The sequence below is a fragment of the Parasteatoda tepidariorum genome, chromosome 12 (genome assembly GCF_982258835.1).
Source record: "Parasteatoda tepidariorum strain Cologne lab strain chromosome 12, Ptep-v5.0, whole genome shotgun sequence".
In the NCBI taxonomy this organism is placed as follows: domain Eukaryota; kingdom Metazoa; phylum Arthropoda; class Arachnida; order Araneae; family Theridiidae; genus Parasteatoda; species Parasteatoda tepidariorum.
The window spans coordinates 58,718,946-58,744,303 of NC_141766.1; the positions used below are offsets into that span (position 1 = coordinate 58,718,946).

Here is a 25,358-nt window from a genome sequence, read left to right on the forward strand (position 1 = left end):
TTATTTAAGCTCTAACGTTTCCTCATATTTTTTAAATATTTTTTTTCTAATATGTAACTGATACGTTATTTGTTCTTTCCTTTCTCACCTTTTTTTAATCTTTATTTTTAATGTTTTTCTTCCTTCCTTTTTACTAATAACCACCTCGTTGCCTGCAATGCTGTTGTCTGGGGAAGACACTGGAATGTGCACTGGGCGTTGTAGGATGATGATGTACCACCTCGTTGGAGGTAGGGAGGCCCAGTAACACTTTCAAAGTATCAGGCAGTACAAAACTCTCTTCTGTTATTATTTAAGCTCTAACGTTTCCTCATATTTTTTTAATATTTTTTTTCTAATATGTAACTGATACGTTATTTGTTCTTTCCTTTCTCACCTTTTTTTAATCTTTATTTTTAATGTTTTTCTTCCTTCCTTTTTACTAATAACCACCTCGTTGCCTGCAATGCTGTTGTCTGTGGAAGACACTGGAATGTGCACTGGGCTTTGTAGGATGATGATGTCCCACCTCGTTGGAGGTAGGGAGGCCCAGTAACACTTTCCAAGTATCAGGCGTACAAAACTCTCTTCTGTTATTATTTAAGCTCTAACGTTTCCTCATATTTTTTAATTTTTTTTTCTAATATGTAACTGATACGTTATTTGTTCTTTCCTTTCTCACCTTTTTTTAATCTTTATTTTTAATGTTTTTTTCCTTCCTTTTTACTAATAACCACCTCGTTGCCTGCAATGCTGTTGTCTGGGGAAGACACTGGAATGTGCACTGGGCGTTGTAGGATGATGATGTCCCACCTCGTTGGAGGTAGGGAGGCCCAGTAACACTTCCAAAGTATCAGGCAGTACAAAACTCTCTTCTGTTATTATTTAAGCTGTAACGTTTCCTCATAATTTTTAAATATTTTTTTTCTAATATGTAACTGATACGTTATTTGTTCTTTCCTTTCTCACCTTTTTTTAATCTTAATTTTTAATGTTTTTCTTCCTTCCTTTTTACTAATAACCACCTCGTTGCCTGCAATGCTGTTGTCTGGGGAAGACACTGGAATGTGCACTGGGCGTTGTAGGATGATGATGTCCCACCTCGTTGGAGGTAGGGAGGCCCAGTAACACTTCCAAAGTATCAGGCAGTACAAAACTTTCTTCTGTTATTATTTAAGCTCTAACGTTTCCTCATATTTTTTAAATATTTTTTTTCTAATATGTAACTGATACGTTATTTGTTCTTTCCTTTCTCACCTTTTTTTAATCTTTATTTTTAATGTTTTTCTTCCTTCCTTTTTACTAATAACCACCTCGTTGCCTGCAATGCTGTTGTCTGGGGAAGACACTGGAATGTGCACTGGGCGTTGTAGGATGATGATGTCCCACCTCGTTGGAGGTAGGGAGGCCCAGTAACACTTCCAAAGTATCAGGCAGTACAAAACTCTCTTCTGTTTATTGAAGCTCTAACGTTTCCTCATATTTTTTAAATATTTTTTTTCTAATATGTAACTGATACGTTATTTGTTCTTTCCTCTCTCACCTTTTTTTAATCTTTATTTTTAATGTTTTTCTTCCTTCCTTTTTACTAATAACCACCTCGTTGCCTGCAATGCTGTTGTCTGTGGAAGACACTGGAATGTGCACTGGGCGTTGTAGGATGATGATGTCCCACCTCGTTGGAGGTAGGGAGGCCCAGTAACACTTCCAAAGTATCAGGCAGTACAAAACTCTCTTCTGTTATTATTTAAGCTCTAGCGTTTCCTCATATTTTTTAAATATTTTTTTTCTAATATGTAACTGATACGTTATTTGTTCTTTTCTTTCTCACCTTTTTTTAATCTTTATTTTTAATGTTTTTCTTCCTTCCTTTTTACTAATAACCACCTCGTTGCCTGCAATGCTGTTGTCTGGGGAAGACACTGGAATGTGCACTGGGCGTTGTAGGATGATGATGTCCCACCTCGTTGGAGGTAGGGAGGCCCAGTAACACTTCCAAAGTATCAGGCAGTACAAAACTCTCTTCTGTTTATTTAAGCTCTAACGTTTCCTCATAATTTTTAAATATTTTTTTTCTAATATGTAACTGATACGTTATTTGTTCTTTCCTTTCTCACCTTTTTTTAATCTTTATTTTTAATGTTTTTCTTCCTTCGTTTTTACTAATAACCACCTCGTTGCCTACAATGCTGTTGTCTGGGGAAGACACTGGAATGTGCACTGGACGTTGTAGGATGATGATGTCCCACCTCGTTGGAGGTAGGGAGGCCCAGTAACACTTTCAAAGTATCAGGCAGTACAAAACTTTCTTCTGTTATTATTTAAGCTCTAACGTTTCCTCATATTTTTTAAATATTTTTTTTCTAATATGTAACTGATACGTTATTTGTTCTTTCCTCTCTCACCTTTTTTTAATCTTTATTTTTAATGTTTTTCTTCCTTCCTTTTTACTAATAACCACCTCGTTGCCTGCAATGCTGTTGTCTGTGGAAGACACTGGAATGTGCACTGGGCGTTGTAGGATGATGATGTCCCACCTCGTTGGAGGTAGGGAGGCCCAGTAACACTTTCCAAGTATCAGGCGTACAAAACTCTCTTCTGTTATTATTTAAGCTCTAACGTTTCCTCATATTTTTTAAATATTTTTTTTTCTAATATATAACTGATACGTTATTTGTTCTTTCCTTTCTCACCTTTTTTTAATCTTTATTTTTGATGTTTTTCTTCCTTCCTTTTTACTAATAACCACCTCGTTGCCTGCAATGCTGTTGTCTGGGGAAGACACTGGAATGTGCACTGGGCGTTGTAGGATGATGATGTCCCACCTCGTTGGAGGTAGGGAGGCCCAGTAACACTTCCAAAGTATCAGGCAGTACAAAACTCTCTTCTGTTATTATTTAAGCTCTAACGTTTCCTCATAATTTTTAAATATTTTTTTTCTAATATGTAACTGATACGTTATTTGTTCTTTCCTTTCTCACCTTTTTTTAATCTTAATTTTTAATGTTTTTCTTCCTTCCTTTTTACTAATAACCACCTCGTTGCCTGCAATGCTGTTGTCTGGGGAAGACACTGGAATGTGCACTGGGCGTTGTAGGATGATGATGTCCCACCTCGTTGGAGGTAGGGAGGCCCAGTAACACTTCCAAAGTATCAGGCAGTACAAAACTTTCTTCTGTTATTATTTAAGCTCTAACGTTTCCTCATATTTTTTAAATATTTTTTTTCTAATATGTAACTGATACGTTATTTGTTCTTTCCTTTCTCACCTTTTTTTAATCTTTATTTTTAATGTTTTTTTTTCTTCCTTTTTACTTATAACCACCTCGTTGCCTGCAATGCTGTTGTCTGGGGAAGACACTGGAATGTGCACTGGGCGTTGTAGGATGATGATTTATGCATTTTTAAAATCTCGATTTTATTATCAAATCTCGATTTTCGTATTTACCTGATTTAAAAGTTGAACTTTGCGATTCTTATTCAGGCGATTTAAATATTGTACAGTGCCATTCTTACTTACGAGATTTAAAAAATCAATATCGCGATTTGTATTTACGAGCTTTTAAAGCCCTATGTAGCAATTCGTATTCACGTGAGCTTAAAATCCAATATCGTGATTCGTTTTTGTGGTTGTAATATCGCGCGATTTAAAAATTATGCATCGTGATCAAAAAATTAAAAAATCATGATTTCTATTTTCGCATTTTTTAAATTCGATGTAGAGTTTCATATTTACGTGATTTAAAAGTCTCATATCGGGATTTATATTCACATGGTTTACAAGTTTAAAAATCGCACTTTTTTGTCAAATTTTTGTTTATATATATACATATATATAATTTTTTTCTTCTTTTTTTTTCCTTTCTTTTTTTTTTTGTTTTTTGGATTTCCTCTTTTTTACTTTCTGACTACTCTCATCCCTGCAATCAATACCTTCTACTATGGAATATGGGTTCAGAAAATATTTTTCCATTTGCGAAGATTCTGTATGATTCTAACTTTAAAATTAAAAGAAATGTCCACTATATTATTTGTACGTAATACTGTATAATTGTACTTACTGGTATATAAATAATTTGAACATACGTCAGCTTGACAAGTGTTCGTGCTCATAATTTCGAAAGAAATTTTTTTTAAATAATTTGATTTGTTTTAAATATTTTGGTATTAGTTCTTTACCTCAGGAAATATCTCTTAAACTTCGCATAAACACCCTTAATGAATATTTAATTCAATACTTTTACTCTTTTGTGGTTGTATTCATCAGCCTACAAAAAAAAAAAATCTTTCGAAACTTTTTAAGTGTGTTTTTTGTTATAATATTACTATCAAAATAAATTTCTATATTGAAGAGAAAAAAATGTCTAAAGTCTTCTTGCAGAATTTCACAATAAGCCTTTTTCATAGGACGATTGATGGTGAAACGATTCTAAAATTTATTTTTGATGTTCAAAACTTTTAGAGGTTTGAAATCTATTCAATGGCGAAGCATACTTGGACCCTTTAATACTCAAAATCGCATTCATCAAATGATTTTGAGGTGTCTAATTAGTACATTACTTAAGTTTGAGGTATGTCACTTAAGAGTGCGATACCTTATTTTTTCTATTTTCGAAACAAGCTTTAACTTATGAACTTCAACGGGACAGAAACCTGAGTAGTGTTTTTTTTTATTTATTAATATTAATTTTATTTATTTATTTTTTGGTAATTTTATATCTCAATAGCAAATATGTGCCTTCTAAAAGGTCACCCTTCTAAAATTTAGAAATACAGCAAAAGTTCATTATAATGACACTTTATAATAGAAGATGACATTGTCGTTAATGATCAAATACACGTATCTAATATTAAAATGGGAATAAAAATGACTTAATAGTGTACTCGACATGTTAACCTCTTTTTTTTTTATCTATTGTGTGCACTTTTTTTTAATTCAATTTAGTTAGAGTAGACTGGTTTTCATAGAGTTTGTACACTGAATTGACTCTGCACTTCATAACAACTCGAAATGTCTACAACAAGAATGTTTGAATAAAATGTTTTATTCAAACATTCGTTTGAATAAAAGCACGTTCAAAGCACGTTTTTGCAAGAAGAAAATGAAATGAAGGCAATGCCTTTTGACGCCCTTGATAACGGTGAATTTTTATTTTAGTTGTAATTAGTTTAGAAGGAAAATAAAGAAATATGGTAGATATGTGGTGATAAGAAGGCACATTTCTTGAAGTGCGTCTTCTAAAAATAGAACTTGCTTTTTATTATGAGGAATGTAACTTAGCTTGTGGTTGCTCATACATTTATAAAAATAACAGATTTAAATTGTAAAAATAAAATGATATTCGTTTTTGGCTCTTCTGCATTGATATACTAAAAATAAATAACTTATCCTATTTTAGCTTTTTTTGTAAAGCATTATTCACTGAAACAGCGGCAAAATGTATTTCTTTAAAAACAAAATGATCGTAATAGAAGTATAGTAATCTTTAACATTAGGATTTTAAGGGTGATTTGGAAATTCGTTCTAATAGTGGGGTAATCTTAGTAATACATCGAAATCGTTTTATGGAGCTTTTACTGTATCATATTTTTTAGTTTTCTAAAGTGGATTTAACTTGCAAGAGGCGGAGCAACTGAGATAAATCATCGAGCAACTTAGGTGGAATAAAAATTTTTAGAATTTTTTTTTTTTACCTAAAAGTATTTTAATAATAAGCTGAAGGTGAATTTTGTATTTAAAGTAGTTGTTATAGTGATGATTGCAGCCTGACGGATGACGCAAATTGGGGCGAAATGGTTTAACTACAAGTCCGAAATTTTAAAGCATTTAATTATTCCAAGTTTGCTTTCGATCTCTTGCGAAACTAATGATTTTTAACCAGCTGTGCTATTCTTTTTAATATAACATGTTTTAGATTTTTAGGATTATTTTGCGACTATTATAGATAAGGAACCTTTTGGATGATTGAAACATAGTTTATTGAATGTAGAACTGTCGAACTTATTTGGATGCTGATCTGTCAAATTCGAATAATTCCGGAGATTTGATGACTTTTGTAAGTATAGCATATTTATTTCTTCTAATTTTTTTATAAAGCTACAGATTATATATATTATCAGGGTTGCAACGGCATTGAAAAAATAAAGCAGTGGTAGCTAAAGTTTTTCTAGGCTAATGAAAAAAACTTTAATTTATCTTTCATTTTAGAAATTCGATATGCGTATTTCTTTCAAATTAAAAATTTATTGGAAGTTTAAATCATCTAGTTCTCTCTAAGTTTTGTCACCACTTCAAAAAGTGTTGAAAAGTTAGCTCTTCAATAAAAGAAGAAAAAAATTTAATTTGGAAATAGATATGTACCATAAAAGTTTACAACTATGGATGTGGTCGTTTTTTTCTTCTTTTTTCCCGTTTTATATATATATATATATATATATATATATAAATATATATAAATATATAAATATATAAATATATATATATATATATATATATATATATATATATATATATATAAAGTAGGGAAAAAAAGCCGATTTCACGATAAAGGCTGCACAGGCGGCTCAGGCGGTGCTCGAGTTGAGTTGAGTTGTTTCCCCTCCTGCTGCTGAGTTGAGTTGAGTTGTTCACCTCCTGCTTTAGTTTTGGTTTCGGTTTCCAAAATTATTAACTTCCGGTGGCAACACTGAATTTAGTTTTGGTTTCGGTTTCCAAAATTATTAACTTCCGGTGGCAACACCTAATTTAGTTTCGGTTTTTTAAAAAAAGCAGTATATCACTTATTTCTGCCCGCCTGAATTTATTATTTTAAGTTTTAGTTTTGATTTCAGTATTATTTCTTTGCGATGGCAACACTCATTAATTTAGATTGGTTATTTATGGATGGCAACACTCAATCTGTTAACAAAATAAGCAGGCGGCTCAGTTTCGGTTTCCAGACGAATTTATTGCATACTAGTGGCTCCATCTAGTGATTAAAACAATTATTAATTTTTACACATTATTGATGTTTGATATTGGTGGCGCCATCTAGGTTTCAAAATCATAATTATGTATAATTTAAAAATAATAAATGTTTAAAAATAATATTTGGCAATAAAATTATATATTTTTTCCGACTTGGGATTTGAACCTGCGACCTCCAGGACAAAATGCTTCCATTGGATACTGATTCGTCAGGCACGCTAACCAGTATCCAATGGACGCATACAGAACGAAGGGAAACTTACGGTTTTAAAATAATTTTAAACTCGTAGACGGTTATGGATAAAAACGTAGTTCCATTTTTTCTTGTTTTTGAAATGGCAACGCATAAATATTAAATTAAAATAGTTTAAACTCGTGAATTTTTAATTAATTTTGTGGCAACATCTTTATTTTTATTTTTTTGAATGGCAACGCTTCGCCTTTGTAAGATGACGTTATCTGATCAAGTATTATCTTGTTTTATCCTGCAGGCTCTTACAAAAACAGTCATTACTTGTTAAGCGCATGACGTACGATACATTTCTTCACTTCCTTTCACTTTTAGTGTTTACTTTTGTAAAATGATTGGTATGGATTTTATGATTGGTTGTTTACTTCTTCAGTTTATATTGTTGGCAACGGAACTTGATTGATAAGGAATTTAGTTTAAGTTAAAAGTTGTATCTGTACTTACTCGTGGTGTGCAAAAAAGCGTGCTTATCGATATTTAAGATTTTAAAGTATTTTACTTAGCCATCCTGTTTGAATTTATTTAAGTATGGAAAAAAGAAAATTAAACCAAGATTCATCTACACATATTATTAGCAAAAAGCCAAGAACTGGAGTTTCAAATGTAAGTAACAATATTCAGTACATTTTTTTTTTTTTTACATATGGTTGACTATATTTTAATGTTAATTTTGTAAACTAATTACATTTTATTGTATTTTTTTAGAGCAATGGAAAGTTTTCTGAGGATCATGTTCCAGAAGGGGTATTTCCAATAGGAAATGATTTTTTTGTGATTGCAACTACTTTTCAAGGCAATGCTACAGTTCATATTAGACAGTACAAGAAACATGGAAAATTCTACTACCCGACTAAGAATGGAATCACCTTACGTCCATGGTGGATTGAGTACATAATGGGAATAAAAAAGGTTCCAGACTCGAAGCAAGAATTACCTCATGGACTGCTACCGCCAGAAAATCAAATTCAAATTACAAGTGAGAATTTTAATGATTTTTGTTTCAAGCGTATTGAATATGGACTTGATAAAAAAGTGTTTTTTAAAGAAATTTCAATATCTCGTGCTCAATGGGATGAAATGCTTAAATGTTATAATGATATAGCAGCCAGTGTATTAGATCATGTATTTCGATGCATGAATCTTTTAGATGCATTTAAAAACTATCATGAAGGTCCAATAGAAAAGGAATTACCTCCTTCTTTAGACAATAGCCTCGGTCAAGCACATTTAAAAACAGAGTTGAAAAAGTCAATTTGTAACCTTCTTGTTGGAAAAGGTTTAAAAGAACCAAAAAGGATGGCCGAGGAGTTGTGGGCGAATAGTGACGAGAAATTTAATTCTTACGTATTTTCGCTTGAGGAAATGGAAATTGCTGAGAGTTTCTATTCCAACTTATGGGAAAATCAAAACTTTTTGTTAATGAAACCTATATACTATGTAACTCACTCTCTTTTACAATTTTATCAGACATATGGCTATAAAGAGTCTCGAGGTTTGTCGTTTGAAACACTTCATTATTGGGAGTCTTGAACTCAACGTTTTTAATCTTCTTCCCAGAATCAGTCTCTTTTGAATAAATGCAGTGCATCCATATGCTGACTTTAAGAGCTTTGTAGACAGAAAGTTCAATTCGAAAAATATCAATAGTTTCATCTTTCTTCAGGAAAAGAAATTCTTTGATACCTAAAGAATTCTCCTCATTCAACAGCTCGAAGGTTTTATACGCTTTGTTGAAGGCACTTTTAGCTTCTTTTTTAGGTAAGGGCACTTCATTTTGTAAAATATCTGTCCTTTCAGGAATTGAAGGTTCAAACACAGCAGTAGATGTTGAAGGCTTGTTCAAATTAGCATCGTTGAGTTGGTTAACATCTAACTCTTGTAGGGATTTTTTCTTGTTTGGTCCATCACTACCGCTTGCTTTCCTTTTCTTTGATCGTTCTTTTTCTAATTTTCTCTCGCAGTTACCATTTTTCAAATGGTGTAACAGATTGTCTTTACGAGTGAAAGAAGTATTACAAAATTCGCAATGAATTTTTTCAGTAGAATGCACAGAATCACTATGACGTCTCAAGTCACTTATGCGAATAAATTTTTTTCCACAAATTATGCACTGATGAGAATGTTTTTTTTCGTGAATTTGCAAAATATGGCGTTTTAGAGTGGAGTTGGTACTACAACATTTTCCACATATGTTACAAGTCGACATCTTTCTAGCACGATTGTGTTACAACTAACAGCAAACGGGAAATGATCACTATATGAAGTATGGCGATCATGCGCACTAAGAGTATTCACTGAGGTAAATAGTTTATTTTTCAAACACGTTTGGAAAGGAATCTGTCATTGCTTATTACAAATGATATTTTTAAAAATAGTATTTCACGTTATCCTCATTCAAAGAACTAGTTTTTCTCCTATAGTCATACCTTTAAGAAGACCACCATGTAAGGATCTTTACCAACACGTTATAGCTTGGTATACCTGCTGTGGGGATCTCAATCAATTGTGAATCATCTATACACTTTTACCACACACAAACAATTTTATCTTGTAAAAACATGTTTCCATGCTTTAAAGTTAGCAACGAGGGAGAGAATAATGATTATTATCGAGTAAATACTTAAAAAAATCAAACAATAATTTTTCAATTTTAGATCATGCAAATAAATGAATTACTGAAAAACAAATTATAATTTATTACTATTTTTTTTATTAAAAGTTTATTACAATTATTTATTTAAACATTCAGTATTATAATATTCTCACATAAATAGTTTTGTTATAAGTGAAAAGAATTAGTTTTGTGATAGATGTTCTTAAATTAGGCCACGCTTTCTCGATGATCGTCTCAGGTCCATCAGGAAGCGGTAAAACACATTATATTAAAAAACTAATAGAAAATAAAATGATTAAACCCTTCCCGAAAGAAATAGTTTGGTGTTATGGTATTTATCAAAAATTATATGATGAAATTCGAAATGTTACCTTCCATGATGGTATACCATCAAATTTAAATCAATATTCAAATGCATTGATTATCATTGATGATCTGATGAGTGAATTAGGAAATGACCCACAATTAACTAAATTATTTACTAAATTTTCCCATCATAAAAATTTAAGTATAATATTTGTGGTACAAAACATTTTTCACAAAGGGAAGGAAATTAGAGAAATATCCCTAAATGCTCATTATCTTGTGTTGTTCAAAAATCGAAGAGATCAATCACAAATTACACATATAGGTCGCCAATTATATCCTCGAAAAGTAAAGTTTTTTCAGGAATGTTTTGAAGATGCTACTTCAAAACCATACGGTTATTTACTTATAGATTTAAAATCGGAAACTGATGAATCTATGCGCGTGCGCACGGGTATGTTTCCCGGAGACACTTTTTATGTATATCAACCCCGCTAACTTCATTTAAGTAAATGATTCTTAAGAAGCAACATGTCTACCATCGTAATAGATTTCGAAGGATATCAACAATCTTCAGGGAAATATATCGTAAAAGAACTTGCCTTCCAGGCCGTAAATAGTAATTCTATCATCGGAAACTTTCATTTTCTTCCGCCATGTTCTTTCGAAGAACTTACTCGTCATCAGAAATTTCAATATAAATGGGTAACAAAACATATACATTTAATAGAATGGAATGAAGGAGAACTGCCATATTATCAACTACGCACAGTTTTGAACTTTTTATCAAATATGTTCACACATATTTATGTTAAAGGATTAGAGAAAAAAAAATTTTTGGAATTTTTAATCGGGAGAAAATGTGAAAATTTAGAAGATATTGGCTGCCCAAAAATTGATGAATTAGTATCAAATTCAGACTCTTGTCCTTATCACATTCCTAATTTTAAAAAATGCGCACTCACTAAAGTGAAAACTTTTGTAAGATTTTTGGAGTAACGATAAATACACTCGAATAGTAACTGCATCATTCATTTGATTACAAGATGTCAGTGTGTACTAAACAAACTTTGCAGCTCTTAAAATTAATTTCTAAAACTAAAAATTCTAAGTATCTTCTGAAAAAGTGTTCAAAAAGTGAGATAAAAACTTTGTGTGAATGTGTCTTAAATGTGTTGTGTGGAAATATACCCCTAACAAAAACTCAAAAAAGTCGTTTATCTCCGTTTAAAGAAAATTTGCGAAAACTTTCAAACAAAAAAACACCCTTATATAAGAAAAAGAAAATTCTCATTCAAAAGGGAGAAGGATTTTTATCTATTTTATTACCTGCTGCTATATCAGTTATTAGTTCTTTAATTCATGGAGCACAGTAAGAAATTCGTGCTAGTTCCAGAAGATAGGATCCAAATTCAAGAACACTTATCAGAGTTGGATCAACAAATGAAAAATATTCTACAGAACAAATATTTAGCTGATCATGATAAAGCAGCTCTGTATTCGCAAGTGTTACAGAAATACACTAATTTTTCAATTATGAAACCCGATAAATCAGAACCTCTAACGAAACAACAGGATATTACAAATGTAGAGAATCCTGTAGATGCGTCTGCAGAAGAGGACTCTTGAAATATCAAAAAAGAAACAGAAGACTTGGAGGATAAAATTCTAACTGTAGTTCCAGCTCGATTTCAAGAAAAAGCTAAAGATATGTACCAATTTTTAAGAAATAATGAATCTCTCCTATGGAACAATAAAGGGGAGATTATTCATGAAGATAAAGCTGTTCCTGGAAGTAATATAGTAAATCTTATAAATGACTTTTTACGAAATAGAAAATCAGCTCCAGTGGGGAGAAATGTATTTTTGAAAACATTAAATGATGCTCAATTACCAGCACATTTTGATGTAAATAAAAAATTGTATAGTAAAAATAAAATTGTTAAGAAACCTGTAATGTATGCTCGCAGAAATGCCTGGTTGAAACTTTAAAAAAATAAATATTTATTGGGTTAAACTTTTTGTCTTTGTCATTATCTTCAAAGTTTTCTTTTCAGATAAAAATTTTATATTTAGAAAAAAGAATAAAATCTTAAGTAAAATATAAAAATATTTTTAAAAAAAGAAATAATAATAATAATATTTATAGATTTTGGTTTTATCAAAATCTTTTCGAGAAAATTTTTCTTAGGTATAATATCCTATCGAATTTTTTTTTTTCTTTGTATATGAAAAATTTTAATCAAAATATTCTTTTTCTTGAATATAACTTCTTAAGTAATCATTTTCAATTTTTTTTTAAATATAAATTTTTCGAAAATAGTTTTTTCAAAAAAATTCTAATTTGATAATAATAATTTTAATACAAATAAAAATTTTAGACTTTTTTCTAAAGTAAAGAAATAAAAATGAAACAATACAAAAACATACACAATTTTTAAATTTTATAATTTTTTTTATTTTATTTTTATTTTCTAAACACAAATCTTACACCGTATCTTTTCTTTACAAATTGATACACTCGAAAATCATTAACATACAATTGATTTAAAATATGAAACATAGAATAACCTTGACAGCGTTTCAGTAGAAAATAAATACAATATTGACCACACACATTTGAAGTAGGTGATTGAAATATTTTAGAATTCCATTGTACAGTTGAGTAGTGAGATGTATTCATGCCGTAAAAGCTGGGTGGTCTACCATACGAGTCATATAATTCTAACTCTTTCTTCTCATTGATAAATATACCAAGCCAGTGAGTTCCGGGCTGTGAGGATTCGTCAGTGTTCATTATTGCACATGAATTTTCTTGTAAAACCGGCAGGGTGTCTATAGAATAGACCCCTCGAAAATAAGGGGACGTTGTCTTTTCTTTAGATAAAATATGAAATAGTTGTAATCCATCCATTCTTTAGTTTCCGAAATCGTACAAAATATTTCTTGATTTGTTTACTTCAATTAAGTTTTCAAACTCAGCGAAAATTATGACACATACTGTGTGTTCTAATGGTTTGCTGAACTTTAGTTCTAATCGTAAATTACTGTGCTTTATTAAATTTAAATGTTCTCCTGAACATAAATCCGGTGAAAGATTAAATCCGAATAATGTATTAGAGTTCTTATATTCTTCTCTGGAAATAAATATTCCTCTGTCTTGACCCATTCGATCTGTTCCAACAAATAGAGTTTGATAGGCACGTATATATTGATTTTGAGAAAAATCAAGTTCCAAAGGATTGTGTGGTACGGGTTGTCCGTCTACATACACTCCGATAAAATTTAAATTGAAATGTTTAAATTCGTAGGGAGATTTTGCAAATGTTCCATGAAAAGCGTCATTTTCTACACATCCTACAATAATTTTTTTTGGCATTTGTCCTGAAAATATGTTATCTTGAATGAAAGAACATGCTTCCTTTAGGAATCGAATACACTTTGCAAAGAACTCTATTAATAGGATATTTTGCACTTGTTTTCTCCAGTGCTTTAGCATGACCAAGAATAACTCCGGGGTTAACACGAACTTTTCGAATGAATAAGGAAACATGATCTAATACAACTTTAAAACCTTCAGATCCTTGTAAACAAAATTCAGGGCTTGCTTCGTATTAATTTATTTTCAAATCCACTAAATTAAGTAAGAGACGATCTTGATAAAATAAATCTGAATGAATACAGCCAATCATTTCTACTGTAGCACTTTCTTTAAAAAATTCAGTTCTTTTCTTGAGTCCATCTTCAATTATCTTGTAAAATAATTCAGCTGTTAATTGAGAAAGTTTTGCTATCATATCCATGGTTTAAGAGCGTCTCAATATACGCTCGATAAGGGTAGGTATTATTGAATTAGAAACCACGCGATCATTTAAGGATACATCTACTTGAGAAAATAAAGAATGAAGAAATAAATTCACAGGTCCTATAGCAGGTTTCCGCTACGGTAGCTTTTTTCGCAAAATGCGAAAAGACCCCTCAAAAATGCTAAAATTCAACGAAGCATTTTAGCATTTTTGCTAAAGGATTTTACTAAATTCCATTAAAAAAAAGGCTTCCGCGAAAAACCATGACGCTAACATCCATGAAAAAAACTTGATCAAACAAGAAGGAGAAAAAATTTAAATATCTTTCGCAAGAAGAACCATGACGCTAGCGTTCACGAAAAAAACGTGATCAAACGAGATGAAGCATAGCGATCAACAAAATGGCTAGAATATATGATATATATATTTGTTAATGATTAATATTTAGGGCCCTGAAAGTGCATTTAACTTTCAAGAAGCATTTGTAAAATGGGCAAACATGAAAGAAAGGAAGATTGTTAATTATAAACCAAAATGTTTTGATAAATAATAAATGTGTTTTTTTTTTTGTTATAGGTATCTTTTGATATTCTTGTACATTAAGCTATCTTTGTCAGATAACTTACAGTACTTGTTTGATATAAAGTAATTTTATGAGCCCTAAATGGCATTTTAGCATTTTGCTAAAACTTTTTTTCAGATTTTCGCTTTTTTGCGAATGAATTTTTAGACTCAGCTTAAACCCTGTCCTATAGTATCATCTTTACTGATAGCTGAATTGTCAGTTTTAACTATTTTTGCTTCACATATAGTTGTGTTTGACTGAGATCTATATAGTCTTCTCCACTTCCAGAAATGTGAAACTCCACAGGGTGCGTTATCGAAAACATTAGAAAGTGGATGAAATTGTAATCCACTGCCCATCTTGAATAACTGTTTGAGTTCCGGGTAAATTAAAAAGTTCCAATTCCGACTTCACGCATTCGGGGGAATCTTTCAATAGAAATGTCATTATTACGGGTCGAATATATCGCGTCCACTCACTTTACGTGCTTTGGAAGAAATGATTGTTTTCTTTTTCTTACGCTTTCTTTTATATCCCCCTTTCCCCACCATTGACTGTACTTTATCGAGGGCTTTTTGTGTTAAATTCTTTCCGCTTTCTTTACTTCTTGTTTTTAGTGCTTCTTTAAAATTTTCTCCTGACAATACATCCGACGCGACACGACTGCCTGTTATTAATGCTTCTTTTGCAACAGTTTTACCTCCTTTTACTAAAAAAGGTAATGCCGCTCTAAATAATCGACGGAATATCCCTCCGATTCCATAACCCTTTTGGAAATTAGCCCCTTTATAATCGGCTAATCCCGAGCCAATTTGACTCGCACTCGCATAATGGTCTTCAAACTTTTTAGTGCAGCAAACATATGGTGCATTCATCTTGATGGCTATATCATTAAATGAGGATACAATAATTGTGATATACTATTTATAGTATTTGCCTAAGACGAAAATGTAGTACTATAATCACTTTACCTCTTTCAAAGGGAACAAAATCACCTGAATTGAGTCTCAGCTCAACTTGAATAGTTTGGAATGAATGCCTCATTAACGGTAAGTATTGTGGTCTATCGTAATACTGACTAATCGTTTCCCCGTCTTCTCCTTTGATTCGAACGATTCGTAATAAAGGGGCTTGTATATCGCCTACAATTTGTGGTGAAATTAAATCTGAGTAAACGTAAAAAACGGAAAAGTTAGACATTGCATCTGCAGCAAATTCACTTTTCATGTTACCCGTTATGATTGTATCACGTTGAAATCCTAACAATTCACCTAACTTCTCTAAATGAAGACTGCTACCCTCCACTGCATTAATTTTTACTCGTTTCGTAGCTTTATTATAATGTAATGTAAACCGACTAGGACTTTTTGGTAAAGTGAGTTGTATAGCTGATACAATATCGAACATTGATTCATAACAACCCACATCAATTGTTTTCTTAACAGTCGATGTGATATTCCCATTACTAATTTTATATAGAAAATAATTATTAGTTTCATTAACGTTATACCATGAATGAGGATAGATTATTTCAGACAGTCCTACTTCCCATTGTCCATTTAAATCAACTGGAGCAGGTAATTGAGCCTTAAAATGAGATAATTTGTTTTCAGGAAAGAATTGCATGGAACTATCAGAAGGCAATGTTACGTAGAAAGACATTTTTGAAAATGAATCTGTAATAAACAAGTTCTACTATTTATACTTTTTGAATATCAGTTACCCAAGCATTAAATTTTTCGGGATAACCCATAAATTTAACAAAATATTCAGTTACTCCTCGTCTCTTTCTTTCTTTAAGCACTTTTTCGACAGGATAGAAGCCTGAATCTTTAACTTTTTGCAGTTCTGCTTCGTAGAAAGTACCTTTTATCTCCTCACCCCCCAAATCTTTCAATTTATAAACAACTGGAATTCTCTGCATGATTTCATAAATTTTAAAAAGTTCTATACTCCAATTTTGTTCATATCCCTTTTCAAAGTGAAGTTTTTTCTTACTTATGCGTACAAGATCACCAATTTTAAGTTTGGGTATTTTAAATTCCTCCTTTGTTGGAGTACCATACAAATTACGTAATACCTGTTTCATATTTTGTTTATTTACGGAAGCAGGTTCCATTTTAATCGATCGATGATATGAATGATTATAGCTATATATTAATTTATCTATAACATCAATGTAATTCTTAGTATTAAATTCTGTGAAGTATTTCCACATTTTTGTTTTTAGCGTACGATTAAACCTCTCAACTATACTGGCTTTAGTTTCATTATTCGTCGAAAAATATTTGACATTCATATTTTTCAAATAATTCTGAACTATTTTATTTGTAAATTCTGTGCCAGCATCTGTTTGTAAAACTTTAGGCTTTCTTTTATTAAAAATAGATTCTAGTGCAGACTTAACATTTTTTCCAGACTTATCTTTTAAGGGTATTGCCCACGCAAATTTTGAGAATATGTCAATACAGGTTAATAAGTACTTGTAGCCTTTATTAAACCCTGATAAGGATTGCATATCAGCCAAATCTGCCTGAAATTGTTTATCAATATCGTTTACAAACACACGATTCTTTTTGAATTTATGCTTAACCGGTTTATGAAGTGTAGAAGAATCTTTTTGAGTTAACCATTTTTTTATATCTTTTCTACTATATTTTCCTTTTAAAGCACGGTGTAAAGCTTCCGGACCACCGAAGCTACTTGGAACCTCGGGATTTCGGTAGAATTTAGCTAAATTTTGATTCATCTTTACTATGGAACCGAACTTATCTGAATGACTGTCTAATTTCAACCCCCTGCTTTTTATGCTTAATTTTTAAAGTAAAATCGTAAACTGCTTCTGTTTTCAATCATGATATACAATATATAAGAACTTAATGTTATTTAAAAAAAAAAAAAATCAAATAAAAACTGAAATATTTAACAAAAATTTGTGTAAATTTAAGTACTATTATTTCTATAATTAAAACAAACATAAGTATATACAAAACTATTTATTTAAGACTTGTATAAGTGTAATACAATATTGTTTCTTAACATTCATCATCATAAAATTCAAAAGTGTCTTCGGGGCACATGAAATTTCTCGCTTCTCTAACAGCTAAATCTAAACGTAGATTTTTAAAAAAGTCAGTAGTTACATAGTATATAGGTTTCATTAACAAAAAGTTTTGATTTTCCCATAAGTTGGAATAGAAACTCTCAGCAATTTCCATTTCCTCAAGCGAAAATACGTAAGAATTAAATTTCTCGTCACTATTCGCCCACAACTCCTCGGCCATCCTTTTTGGTTCTTTTAAACCTTTTCCAACAAGAAGGTTACAAATTGACTTTTTCAACTCTGTTTTTAAATGTGCTTGACCGAGGCTATTGTCTAAAGAAGGAGGTAATTCCTTTTCTATTGGACCTTCATGATAGTTTTTAAATGCATCTAAAAGATTCATGCATCGAAATACATGATCTAATACACTGGCTGCTATATCATTATAACATTTAAGCATTTCATCCCATTGAGCACGAGATATTGAAATTTCTTTAAAAAACACTTTTTTATCAAGTCCATATTCAATACGCTTGAAACAAAAATCATTAAAATTCTCACTTGTAATTTGAATTTGATTTTCTGGCGGTAGCAGTCCATGAGGTAATTCTTGCTTCGAGTCTGGAACCTTTTTTATTCCCATTATGTACTCAATCCACCATGGACGTAAGGTGATTCCATTCTTAGTCGGGTAGTAGAATTTTCCATGTTTCTTGTACTGTCTAATATGAACTGTAGCATTGCCTTGAAAAGTAGTTGCAATCACAAAAAAATCAATTCCTATTGGAAATACCCCTTCTGGAACATGATCCTCAGAAAACTTTCCATTGCTCTAAAAAAATACAATAAAATGTAATTAGTTTACAAAATTAACATTAAAATATAGTCAACCATATGTAAAAAAAAAAAAATGTACTGAATATTGTTACTTACATTTGAAACTCCAGTTCTTGGCTTTTTGCTAATAATATGTGTAGATGAATCTTGGTTTAATTTTCTTTTTTCCATACTTAAATAAATTCAAACAGGATGGCTAAGTAAAATACTTTAAAATCTTAAATATCGATAAGCACGCTTTTTTGCACACCACGAGTAAGTACAGATACAACTTTTAACTTAAACTAAATTCCTTATCAATCAAGTTCCGTTGCCAACAATATAAACTGAAGAAGTAAACAACCAATCATAAAATCCATACCAATCATTTTACAAAAGTAAACACTAAAAGTGAAAGGAAGTGAAGAAATGTATCGTACGTCATGCGCTTAACAAGTAATGACTGTTTTTGTAAGAGCCTGCAGGATAAAACAAGATAATACTTGATCAGATAACGTCATCTTACAAAGGCGAAGCGTTGCCATTCAAAAAAATAAAAATAAAGATGTTGCCACAAAATTAATTAAAAATTCACGAGTTTAAACTATTTTAATTTAATATTTATGCGTTGCCATTTCAAAAACAAGAAAAAATGGAATTACGTTTTTATCCATAACCGTCTACGAGTTTAAAATTATTTTAAAACCGTAAGTTTCCCTTCGTTCTGTATGCGTCCATTGGATACTGGTTAGCGTGCCTGACGAATCAGTATCCAATGGAAGCATTTTGTCCTGGAGGTCGCAGGTTCAAATCCCAAGTCGGAAAAAATATATAATTTTATTGCCAAATATTATTTTTAAACATTTATTATTTTTAAATTATACATAATTATGATTTTGAAACCTAGATGGCGCCACCAATATCAAACATCAATAATGTGTAAAAATTAATAATTGTTTTAATCACTAGATGGAGCCACTAGTATGCAATAAATTCGTCTGGAAACCGAAACTGAGCCGCCTGCTTATTTTGTTAACAGATTGAGTGTTGCCATCCATAAATAACCAATCTAAATTAATGAGTGTTGCCATCGCAAAGAAATAATACTGAAATCAAAACTAAAACTTAAAATAATAAATTCAGGCGGGCAGAAATAAGTGATATACTGCTTTTTTTTAAAAACCGAAACTAAATTAGGTGTTGCCACCGGAAGTTAATAATTTTGGAAACCGAAACCAAATTCAGTGTTGCCACCGGAAGTTAATAATTTTGGAAACCAAAACTAAAGCAGGAGGTGAACAACTCAACTCAACTCAGCAGCAGGAGGGGAAACAACTCAACTCAACTCGAGCACCGCCTGTGCAGCCTTTATCGTGAAATCGGCTTTTTTTCCCTACTTATATATATATATATATATATATATATATATATAACGTCGTTGCCGAGTGGAAGGATTAAAACAGGTCATAGGTCTTATAACGTCGTTGCCGAGTGGAAGGATTAAAATAGGTCATAGGTCGGGAAGGAGGGTACAAAATTTATTTATTAATTATTAGACAAGAGTAGTCATGAGAGTGAGTGAAAGTGCCCATGAAAAGTTGCGCTCCTTGGTTATATGTTAGGGAAAATCTTGCAAAGTAAAATCCGTAAAATGTCTTAATTTAGGGAAAGAGGGAAATCTCAGCAGTTGCCATTGGTTTATGAAATAGATCGAATGTTTCCCACACAGAGCAAAGGGAAAACTGTCCTGCTCTTAATTAAATGCATACTTGAGCCAAAAATAGATTTAAGAACAGGATGTGGCTTTTAAAAGTGTGAGAAAGTATTTCGATTAGAATAATTAATTAGGATGAAGTTATATAAAAGAATCTAACATAAAAAGATTAATTGAAGCTTTCTATGTTATATATATATATATATATATATATATATATATATATATATATATATATATATATATATATATATATATATATATAGAAATTGAGCAATAAATTTAAGTTTTATAACTTTTAAATAAAGTAGCTAAAAGTTGAAACTTCTAATTTTTTTCAAAGCGCGTGGGTCCAAAAAATATTGAGCAACCTAAAATATGAATTGCGTGATCGCAATATCATACTGTTCAATGTGATGCAAAGTCACCAAGTCAGCAAATAAGGTAAATTAATTTAAAACTCTTTAATTACTTTAAATAGACCCTTTTTTATATCTGAAAGTAGTTAGGACACAAACCGCGTGCAGAAACCATTAAAACATTACTAAAGTTAATAATATTGGAAAAACAATTATTGCAAAATAAACTTATTACTTGCTATCTTTTCTAGCGTTAAAATTTTTGAGTCTGTTTCTTACCATTAAGATTTAACTTTCCACATTTATGAACGAATTGAAATTAATTATGAATTTCTAATTTTGATAATTCATCAAAATTCCTAAAGTTAAAAATTAATTATACATTTCTAAATTTACTGATAATACTTGATTTTTTTTAAAATCTCTTCATAATGAACTACTAATAACTTAAATATCTTAAACCTGAGATATTTCTATTTACATGAGGACGTTCAAATAAAGCTTGTTTTTCTGAAGTAATCTAATTTTAGAATTTAATTTAATAAATCATATAACTTTTCAAGGAAAAAAACAATAGGAGATATTTCATTTTATAAAATTTTACGAAGAATATTCTTTAGGAATCTTCGGTGTTTTTCTGAAATGGTTAAAATTCGAGAAAAAAGCAATTTTTGTCCAAATTTTTTTCTTTCTCCAAAATGTTATTTCAAGTGTAATGTAAATTGTTTCAAGTATAATTTTTCCCAAATTACAAATTTTTTTTTGTTCTTTTCCTTTTCACAAAAAAACTTGAAATTATCATATGATTTAAATGACATACCTAGGCGTTGCTTGCGTTCGTCCAGCCCCTTGTCTTCAAATAAAAGCAAATTACCAATCCCCATCCCTGCTATGACCTTAAGTAATGTTTGAAAGGCCCCTATAATTGCGTTGCATAAATATTTATATAATTTTAATCAGTCTGTGGTATTTTTTTCAGCTTTCGAAATGTTTAGGAAATCTACATTTAACCGAGACCCGACATCATAGTTTTTTTTAAAGGTAAGTCATTTAAACACTCAAAGAATTTAATAATCTTCGTGTTAAATAAAAATGCATTCAAAAATTAACCAAAACATTATATTTGTCAAAACCTCAAACAATGAAACAATAATTTTCTTTTAGAATGGTTTAACACCTTCTAATTAGGTTAAAACCACTTTATTTTAAAGGTTTTTATTACGGGGAAAAAATTCACGATGCAATTAAATTGAAAAGATTAATTTTTCTTCTGCAAGCGTTCAGAATATCGTGCGCCTGCTGATCTGGACTCGGTGAGATTCTTGCACTCTCATGTGCAATTCTTCTGTATTTTGTAAAATATTCTCATTTTCAGGCTTCATTTTCCACCGTCTGATATTGAACTGGAAAACATCGCGATCGTAATGGCTAATATAATCAAGAAAAGAGTTCCTTGTCAGAAACTAGTTATTTCATAAAGATCTTTAAAATTATCTTATTTTGCATTTTGAAAATTATTTGCAAATTATTTTGTCTTTGAAAAAAGTCTTTGAAAATTATTTTGCATTTTGTTAACGTACAGTCCGCAAAAAAAAAAAGATATCACCCTGAATAACTTTCGTTCTAATGATCCGATTTTCACGAACTAAGTGTCAATCTTAATGGTTCCTGGGGGTGACCTCAAATATGCTAATTAATTAGTGCTAACTATTAATTAAGTTACGAAATCAGACACAAAAACGCACTTTCTCTGAATAAACATATATTTTTTTTTACATATTTGGAATCTAGACACTTGAATTAGGGGGGGTAGACAAAATTTTAAAACAATTGGGTCGTAAATTGGGTTGCAATAAAGGTTTATATATTTGGCGATAGTCCAGAAAACCGCCAAAAAAAGTCGCCTGCGCAAATAAATATTTTAAGATAACCCTTGACTGATTCAAAAGAGAAACGCTTAATTTTACTAGGTTGCTAGGCAACCAATTTCTGACTGTAAAAAAATTGAAATAATGTTTTGTGATTGCTCTGAGAGGTTTAATTAATAGTTAATAGAAAACACCTCGAAGTTTCTAGGCAATAGACAATTTTTAAGTTCATTTATGTCCAAAAAGCAAAATAAATAAATAAATAAATAAAATAAAAAATTATTTTAATCTCTTTTGAAAAGAAAATTTGAATCGATTTATAAGTTTTCAGAATTTAAATACATGAACTTTTTATCTGATATTATTTAGATTATGCTATTTTTGCTATGTTTATTCGAGGATTTCATACTAAAATCAAATTAACATAACTTATAATAGCTATATACAAAATTTTAGGGATAATGATTTTTACAGCTTTAATCGAGTCTTCTAGGCATGAAAGTTTGAAGGAAAAAAAAGTGCATGAAAAATAAAATGTAGATTGTATAGTAATTCTAATGCACATTCACAAGGTTTTCTGTAATTTACGATTTCTTTTTTCTATAACTCAATGAATTGCTGAATGTTTAGTGGCATTTTAAAAACATTGAAATATGTTATGTTTAAGAATAAGATATAGAAATAATATGTTGCATATTGTATGATTCATTGTTTAAAAAATTGCTTCATTTTGCTAGATATTTACGTTACATGGTTTTCTTTGGATAAAGATGATTAGCAAATAGCATCCACATGTTTCGATACATTCTGAAACTTACGTTCGCAAATTCACCATAAAATGTCGCACAGCATATTCTTCAATTACGATAAGCTACATTTACCACCAAATACTGCTACTATGATTATTTTTGTTATATATATATCAGATATATATATATATATCAGATAGATAGATATATATATGTATATATATATATATATATATATATATATATATATATATATATATATATATATATATATATATATATATATATATAACGTCGTTGCCGAGTGGAAGGATTAAAACAGGTCATAGGTCGGGAAGGAGGGTACAAAATTTATTTATTAATTATTAGACAAGAGCAGTCATGAGAATGAGTGAAAGTGCACATGAAAAGTTGCGCTCCTTGGTTATATGTTAAGGAAAATCTTGCAAAGTAAAATCCGTAATATGTCTTAATTTAGGGAAAGAGGGAACTCTTAGTAGTTGCTATTGGTTTATGAAATAGATCGAACGTTTCCCACACAAGAGCAAAGGGAAAAATGTCCTGCTCTTAATTAAATGCATACTTGAGCCAAAAATAGATTTAAGAACAGGATGTGGTTTTTAAAAGTGTGAGAAAGTATTTCGTTTAGAATAATTAATTAGGATGAAGTTTTATAGCAAAGAAACTAACATAAAAAGATTAATTGAAGCTTTTTATGTTATATATATATATATATATATATATATATATATATATATATCTAATGATTTTTTAGTAAATTAGTATTGAGAGCAACATGATTGAAGAGTCCAGTTGTGCATAATCTTCTTTTATTAAGTTGCGATGGTGAAATAGCAGTTTAACCCCTCTCCAAAGCGGGAGAGGGGGGACACATATCCCGTCTAAGCTGACGGATTTTAAGTTAGCAAAACAAATAACAAAAAGCCACGCAAAATCTTGCGGTCTGCATTTTATAGGATGATTAAAAAGAGTAAAAAGTCCAGCCATATGGTTTTTTCTGTATTCTTACGCCTCATCAAATTTATTTATTACTCAAAGCAAATCGTTTAATCTTTCCTTATATGGAAGTGAAAGATCTTAAAATAACTTCTCTTTTGAAGTATTAATCTAATTATTATTCATTGGCATGTTTTTAGCCTTGAAGTCCCAAAATAGAATTTCTACCCTTATCTTTTACTAAAGATATATAATAAGAAGGAATGAAGTTTTAATGCTTTTATTAATACAAAAGTATTTAATTTTTGTATTACATCCCCCCCAAAAAAAATTTTGGTAAGCCAAAAAAAAATAATAATATTAAGAATACTATGAATATATACTTTATGATGGTATGACTGTCCTCTTTCCTACTATAAATAACCTTCTTCCACTATGTGAAAAAAATTATTTACAGCAACAACAATAAAAACATAATAATACAATTTATCTATTTAGTGAACTAAACAGAAAGAAAAATTTAAACATTTTATATAACTATTCTAAAATAACTTTTCAAAAATTTTCACACAAAAATATACAAAATTTTTATGTAAAACGACCTGGACAACAAGTGTCATTTAATCAGAATTTAAGATTCTGTATGGTTAATGGGGTTTTTTACTTGATGAAATTCTGTATTCCCCGTTAAAATGGAAGAAAACAGAATTTCATGAAGCACTGTGTAATTGAGAGATCCATACTGGATAAAACAAAAATAGTTTAGAAAGTTTTTTCTCAGTGTTGAGAAAGAAAAAAAAGTTCAAGTTACTTCGCCCTCACTCCTAACTGATGCTGAGGTAAACATCTCCACACAACGCGATTCGGATCTCTAAAAAAAAAATAGGGATTACTTCTTCCCTTGAAGAAAGTAAAAATTTTCTGTTGGTGACTATTCATGATTTAATTTCAACATTTGTGGGTTGTGATATTTCCTAAGCTTTGAAACATGTACTATTTCAAAATTTTGTTTACTTAAATTATTCTTTTTATTTATTTTGTAATTAACTTCTGAAATTTTTTGAAGAATTTTATACGGTCCACTAAAAGGAGGTGACAACTTCCTCGTATTAGGATAAGTAAATTCTTCAAACAGAACTAATTCATCATTTTTAAAGTCTATATCTAAAAATCTAGAATCATAATAAATTTTATTTCTTTCATGATATTCTCTAGTTCTTTGAATTGCTATTTTCTTAGCTTCTTCAACAGGTGGATAGACTTTTTCATTTAAGGGATTTTCGTAGGGGAGTCTACCATGCATGAGGTATGCAGGTGGAAACTTTGTTACAGAATGGGGAGTTAAGTTATAAGTATTAACTATAT

At 30.5% G+C, this 25,358-nt stretch overlaps 1 protein-coding gene across 2 annotated transcripts in view; it reads left to right on the top strand.

Moving 5' to 3' along the window:
- Positions 1 to 1,454: 1,454 nt before the first annotated feature.
- LOC107451254 (cyclin-dependent kinase 8) overlaps positions 1,455 to 25,358 on the top strand; it is a 120,209-nt gene continuing 96,305 nt past the window's right edge. The window contains exons 1-2 of one of the 2 annotated variants that reach the window (XM_087156039.1): positions 1,455 to 6,035; positions 21,399 to 21,460. The gene's annotated coding sequence lies outside the window, so the exon portion shown is untranslated. The remainder of the gene's footprint in view (positions 6,036 to 21,398; positions 21,461 to 25,358) is intronic. The other variant, XM_087156038.1, reaches the window with a different exon arrangement.